Genomic DNA, 7,245 nt, shown 5'->3' with positions numbered 1-7,245 from the left:
AAATTTTATATTTGTATTACCCCATAACATTTGTTGCCTAATATTTCTGTAGTTTGTGATTGATTTGTTGTTTGTTAATGTTGGTGTATTGTTTACTATATACCAGCTCTGTAATTTGTTGAAATAAAATGTTGGAATGACTTTCCAATTGGCAAATTCCTTTGCCATTAATCGTTTAACCCATGAAATGTGTAATGCATTTAAGAAATTATCAGTCTGTCATTTTCATACCTCCATTTGTGTAATCTTTGGTAAGTGTTGAACGTTTTAGCTTTTCTTGTTTGTTATTCCATATAAAATTGTATACAACCATCGAAACCATGTAACCATCGAAGCTTAAAAAGTAAGATTTTGTAAAATAAGTGACTTAACAATTGTTATTCGACCTATCATTGTTAAATTTCTTTGTTCCCAATCAAGTAATATTTTGTTTAACTGTTTTATTGTTTTTTCAATCTTCAATTTATCACATTTATTTTTATATAATCCAAAGTAGACTCCTAAACTTTTAATTGGTTCTTTACTCCAGTGTATATTTTCATTTTTTTTTCTTTACCTTGTTTAAGTCTACCTAACCATATACCTTCTGTTTTAGATTTATTCAGCTTTAAAACAGAAAGCGTTCCAAATATTTCCTTTAGGTTCAATGCTAGGTGAATTTCATTTTTAGAACTGAGAAACGGGTTGTGTCATCAGCCAATTAGGAAATTTTTAGACTATGTGTTTTTCATCAAGTTTAAATATATTTATGTGCGGTTCGCGTATGATTTTTGAAGTATGTAATTTACTCTATTGTGTTTTCACAATAGTAGTAAACCGGTTTTGGCGGTCAGTATATAATGAAAGTTTGCACGAGATTTAACTATCGAGGTTTGGGCAGTGACCATTATCGTACGTTTCCTTTGTATTGAAGTTTAATTTCGTAATGTCTGATACCGAGCCTGATAGACTACTTGATATGGAAGATGTAGAGATGCCGGGCCAAGCTGCTTCTGATGAAATTACCAATGCTGATTTGTTGTCGCTGATGAAAACTTATTTTACCAGAAAGTTGACGGGAATTGAGCGAAATTTTGCAGATACCACACATGATCTTGCACGAAAGGTACAGAAATCTGAGAGTTCCTTCAAGTTCAAGGGTAACAAAGTGCAGTTTGATTTAAATTCTGATTTGTTAGATAATATTGATATTGCCGTAGACTGTATAGAGCACCGGAGATATGAGAAGGCCGTTAAAGTGTTGAAAGAATCTGGTCAATCTTTGAAGAAAAGGAAAAAGCTGATTCGTATAGCTGATAAATCTGAAGGGTGGAAAACTGTGGACGAGTATTTGTCGGATGACGTGGCTAGTGATTCAGAGGATGAGAAGCGCATTCGGGCGGCTGATGGCAGAGCAGTGAAGAAATTGAAAACCGTGAAGCAGGATAAGCGTCAAAACATAAAGAAAAGACCCGCGGAATCTGCTGGTGGTCCGTCTAGTATTGCTCACAATGGTAATAACGGTGGTTTTTCACAGCAACAGCCCTTTCTTGTCGCAGGGGCCGCCGCCCCCATCACATCTCGTCGGAACAGAGCTAGGGACATCTGTTACAACTGTGGTCTGTATGGACATTGGGCAAAAGATTGTAAAAAAGGGGGACATTCAGCAGCTTCCAGAGGAGCACAAAACTGAGAGATCTCCAGATATTCTTAAGGTACAGAATGTAGACAATTTCGACTCTTTTTTATGATTATGAATCTGGTACCTCTTGTATAAACGTTAAAAATAGACTGAGAAATTCTTTAGATTTTTGGAAAAATATTCATGCTTCAAAGTTTATTTTAGATTTAATTGAGAATGGTTATAAAATACCTTTAATTAACGAACCAGAAAGCGTTTTGTTAAGAAACAATAAATCTGCTTTAGAACATAAAGATTTTGTAGAAAAGGCAGTTCAGGAATTAATTGATGCTAGCTTGATAAAAGAAGTATCGAACAGACCGCATGTTGTTAATCCGTTAACTGTATCGATTAATTCATCAGGTAAAGGTCGTTTAATTTTAGATTTGAGACACGTAAATAAACAAGTTGTTTACAGTAAGATTAAGTTTGAGGACTGGAAAACTGCCAGTCAGTTTTTGACAAGCGATTGTTATGGATTTGCTTTTGATTTAAAAGCAGGATATCATCACATAAACATTTTCCCCAATCATCAGAAATATTTGGGGTTTTCTTGGAAGTTTGGTGAAACGGTAAAATATTTTGTTTTTACAGTTTTACCGTTTGGACTCTGTTCAGCGGGGTACGTATTCACTAAAGTTGTAAGACCTTTAATTGCTCACTGGCGCAAAGACGGTATCAAAATTACAGTGTATTTAGATGATGGTTTATGTTTAGCGGAGACTGAGAAGCTATGTTGTGAACAGTCTGTGAGGGTCAAAAACGATTTGATATTGTCAGGTTATGTTCCAAACAAGGACAAGTGTATATGGACACCTGTTCAAACTTTACTTTGGCTTGGTTTCACTTGGAATTTGAAAAGTTCTTTGATGGAGTTGCCGTTAATTAAAATAGAAAATTTTGTCAATTTGATTGATGTAATTCTGTCTAAAGCTTTTAAAGTTAAAATTAGGTTATTAGCTAAATTATGTGGAAAAATAATTTCCTTTTCACCAGCTATTGGAAATGTTACTCAAATTATGACAAGGTGTACTTTTTCTGTTATAAATTTAAGACAAGACTGGGATCAGTACGTTGATTTGAGACAGCACTCAGACAGTATTCAAGAAATTATGTTTTGGAAGCAAAACATTCACTGTCTGAAGCCAGTACCGTTATTACGGAATAATTCTGAATTCAATGTTTTCACTGATGCTAGTGATATAGGTGCAGGAGGTTATTTGCAAGGTACTGATTATATTGCACACAGACAGTGGTCTGTGACAGAGGCAGCAAAAAGCTCCACTTGGAGAGAAATCAAAGCAATTGAATTAGCATTAGATAGTTTTGCGAAAGTATTAGAACACAGTTCAGTTACTTTTTTCACAGATAATCAAAATGCTGTTAGTATTATTAAGAAAGGAAGTAAATTACCACACTTGCAATGTTTAGCTTTATCAATTTTTAATACTTGTGTGTCGTGCAATATTTCATTATATTCACAGTGGATTCCTAGAGAGGAAAACGAAAAGGCTGATGCTTTGAGTAGAATTATTGACATTGATGATTGGGGCATATCTTTTGAATTTTTCGATTTTTTGAATAGCATCTGGGGACCATTCACTGTTGATAGGTTTGCTAACATGCATAATACAAAGCTGACTAGGTTTAATTCGAAATATTGGAATCCTGCAACATCAGCGATAGATGCATTCACTTGCAACTGGCATGGCGAGAACAATTGGTTAGTTCCGCCAATTAGTCTAGTTAGTAACTGTATTAACCATTTAGTTTCTTGTAGAGCAGAGGGTACACTTGTTGTCCCTAAATGGCAGTCTGCTGCATTTTGGCCTTTGGTTTTTAAACAGAACTCAGAATACGCTTGTTATGTTGTTGATGTTTTAGAATTTCATGAAGCGGAAAGAATTTTTGTTGCTGGTAACAATTTAAACTCTTTGTTTGCTAATGGCAAATTTCACGGGAAAATATTAGCTGTACGTTTAAATGCTTCGGTTGTGTAATATGTATATTTATTTTACAGATTTATATTACCACTGGGTATTGCATTTTGCTATGGTGTGACTGTGTACACGCATTGGACTGCCTTTTGTGGTCACTGGACCCTCATCTTATTGGTCGCTGGACTATTGTTATAGATTGCATTGTTTAACCAAGTCACTGGACTAGTATGGATATAGTTTCAAGGTACTGTATTTTATATTTATAACTTTATTTTGTATATATATATTTTGTAGACAATATTTTCTGTTGGATTTTGGTCACAGAACGAGCAGATTAAACATCCTGAACTTAAATCATTGTCTGATAGTTTATCTTCAACCATTATTGATGCTCGTGCAAAATCTACAGTAGAAAAATATGCTGGATATTTCAAAAGATTCGTTAAATGGACTGAAAAATACTCTGAAATTAAATGTGTATTACCCTGTCAAGAATTGTATGTAGGTCTATATTTACAAAATTTAATTCAATCAGCTAATCATTATAGCGTTATAGAATCCGCTTTTTATGGAATTAAATGGGCACATAATCTTGCTGGGGTAGCTAATCCATGTGATTCTGAAATGGTTAGATTGATCGTAGAAGCATCAAGAAGAAAGTTGAACAGACCTATAGAGAAAAAGAGTCCAGTTACTTCTGATATTATGATCAAATTGTTTTTGAAGTACAATTCAATCGGTCGTTCTCTTAAAGATTTACGCCTATTAACAATGTGCGCACTATCTTATACCGGATTTTTAAGGTATCAAGAACTTTGTAGTATAAAAGCAAAGCACATTTCAGTTTGTAATCAATATATAGACATTTTTATTGAGAAGAGTAAAACAGACTGTTACAGGAAAGGCAGACATGTTTTGATTTCAAAGCTTGACACTCCACAATGTCCATGTACAATTTTAGACTGTTATTTAAAAGAACCAAATATTGATTTGTCTTCAGATATGTATATATTTAGACCTTTGTCATTTTTGAAGAAATCGAAGACTTTTGTTCTAAGGAAGAAAAACGATAGTTTGTCGTATACCAGAGCGAGAGAATTAAGTAAATGCGCATTATCAGAGATTGGTTGTAACTCTAAAGATTTTGGTTTGCATAGTTTTAGATCGGGTGGTGCAACAGCTGCCGCTCAAAACAATATTTCAGATAGGTTATTCAAAATACATGGTCGGTGGAAATCCGACCAAGCTAAAGATGGCTATGTATTAGAAAGTTTACAGAAGCGATTGTCAGTATCTCAAAATCTTGGTATATAATATGTACTTAACATCAAGTTTGCTTTCTTTGTGCGTCGAGATGGTCATTGCGCCTAACAGTACCTAAATATGTATTTAGTTTTCTATGATGCCTTTATCGTATAAAGGTACATATCTGAATGTGCTCAGATATGTATGCTTTACAAAAATCTAGAGAAATTTAGCACATAAATACTTTATGTTCGTTTGAACAGAGTGAATTTAGAACATAAATATATTTATGTGCGGTTCGCGTATGATTTTTGAAGTATGTAATTTACGCTATTGTGTTTTCACAATAGTAGTAAACCGGTTTTGGCGGTCAGTATATAATGAAAGTTTGCACGAGATTTAACTATCGAGGTTTGGGCAGTGGCCATTATCGTACGTTTCCTTTGTATTGAAGTTTAATTTTCATTAAGAAATCTGTTTTTTAATGTATTGAAGTTGTATGTAAAGAATTAATGTGTTTTGTATATATTTTGTAGATGTTTGATAGCTGTCTTTTACCGGTATTGTTGATTGTGTGATGTTTATAAACCGGGATTTGTTTTCATAGATGCATGGTTGCCGTATTCAAAACATGAACTGTTAATGGTGTTTGATATTAGAAATATTGTGATCTCTGGATCTATATTTATTAAAATTGAGATGGTCATTGCGCCTAACAGTACCTAAATATGTATTTAGTTTTCTATGATGCCTTTATCGTATAAAGGTACATATCTGAATGTGCTCAGATATGTATGCTTTACAAAAATCTAGAGAGATTTAGCACATAAATACTTTATGTTCGTTTGAACAGAGTGAATTTAGAACATAATTTGAAATCCTTTCTTTTAAGAATCGTGTCTTGCTCCACAGGCCAGGATTTCAACTGCTATTAAAAAAATAAGAGAACTTAACGGACATTCAATACTTTCACTGCGGATTCTTTTATGTATGACCTAAGGTACGATAAAATTCTACACTTAAACCATCTAGGCCAGGGGATTTATTCAGTTTCATATTAAATATAGCATTTGTACATTCTTCTACTGATATGTTGCCACCCAATAGTTCACTCTCAGTATTGGATAGTGAGTGATCTATCTTTGTTTCACTTATATATTTTTTTATTTCGGAAGGGTCTGGTTTAGTACTTTTATACACATTTCGGTAGTAGTTTTCCCAAGAATAAGAATATTGGATGCATCTGTAACTATATTACCTTGATCATTTGTAAGGGCAGATATAGTTTTCTTAGATATAGGAAGATGTGGTGTGAGTGCCAATGAGACAACTCTCCATCCAAATAACAATTTAAAAATTAAACCATTATAGGTTAAAGTACGGCCTTCAACACGGAGCCTTGGCTCACGCCGAACAACAAGCTATAAAGGGCCCCATAATTACTAGTGTAAAACCATTCAAACGGAAAAACCAACGGTCTAATCTATATAAACAAAACGAGAAACGAGAAACACGTATATATTACATAAACAAACGACAACTACTGTACATCAGATTCCTGACTTAGGACAGGTGCAAACATTTGCAGCGGGATTAAACGTTTTAATGGATCCAAACCTTCTCCCTTTTTCTGAAACAATAGCATAACATCACAACATAGAAAAACATACGATAAAATATCAATTGGCAGACTTAACTCAATCAAAAAACGTATGATTACACAATGAACGAATAAATTTGATTCTTAGTTTGTTTTGATTTTTCAAGACCCAGAAAATATTTTGTGTTTTTCTCCTTCTTCTGCCCATCTGACTTGGGATCTGATTTTTGCACCTCAAGTTTCTCTTATACATAAATTTTATAAATTGTTTTCTACATTATGTAATTCTATTTTAGAAAGTTGAGAATTACTTAATTTTTCATATAAGAATTTTAACTTATTTTCAAAGTGTTTAATTTCATTTTCACTTTCAGCAGCCTTTTGTTTGCAGTACGCAATGGTTGCCACCCTTACTTCAGTTTTGAAGATATCCCAAGTAACTGTAGGATCATTATTTATGGTGAGTACCATTTCTTTATGAGTGTCAATTAGTTTAATTATTATTTCTTTGTAATGTGTATCAATCAGTTTACTGTTATTTATCTTAAAGAATCCTTTGCCTTTATTTTGAGCTTTCAGTCTTAATTGAAACGAGATTGCTTGATGATTTGTATGAGATATTAGTGCAGATTTTATGTCTGCAGATATTATGTGAGGTCTTATATCTGGGCTTATTAGAAGAAAACCAATTCTGCTTGCAACTCTTTTATTTTTTTTTTATTTTCCATGTAAACTGGTTGGTGTTTTGATTTAGTTCTCTCCAAATATCAATAAGTTTATATTTTTCTATTAGTTGCTTT

General features: G+C 33.3%; 1 long non-coding RNA gene across 1 annotated transcript; it reads left to right on the top strand.

Annotated features, from left to right (window-relative positions):
• Positions 1-1,792: 1,792 nt before the first annotated feature.
• On the top strand, positions 1,793-5,572 carry LOC134706892 (uncharacterized). The gene is made up of 3 exons (XR_010105668.1): positions 1,793-2,282; positions 3,681-3,844; positions 5,382-5,572. It is a non-coding gene; the product is annotated as an uncharacterized LOC134706892 (long non-coding RNA).
• Positions 5,573-7,245: the final 1,673 nt, after the last annotated feature.

This window comes from Mytilus trossulus, chromosome 1 (genome assembly GCF_036588685.1).
Source record: "Mytilus trossulus isolate FHL-02 chromosome 1, PNRI_Mtr1.1.1.hap1, whole genome shotgun sequence".
Lineage (NCBI taxonomy): Eukaryota > Metazoa > Mollusca > Bivalvia > Mytilida > Mytilidae > Mytilus > Mytilus trossulus.
This window is presented reverse-complemented; position numbering and strand designations above follow the sequence as displayed.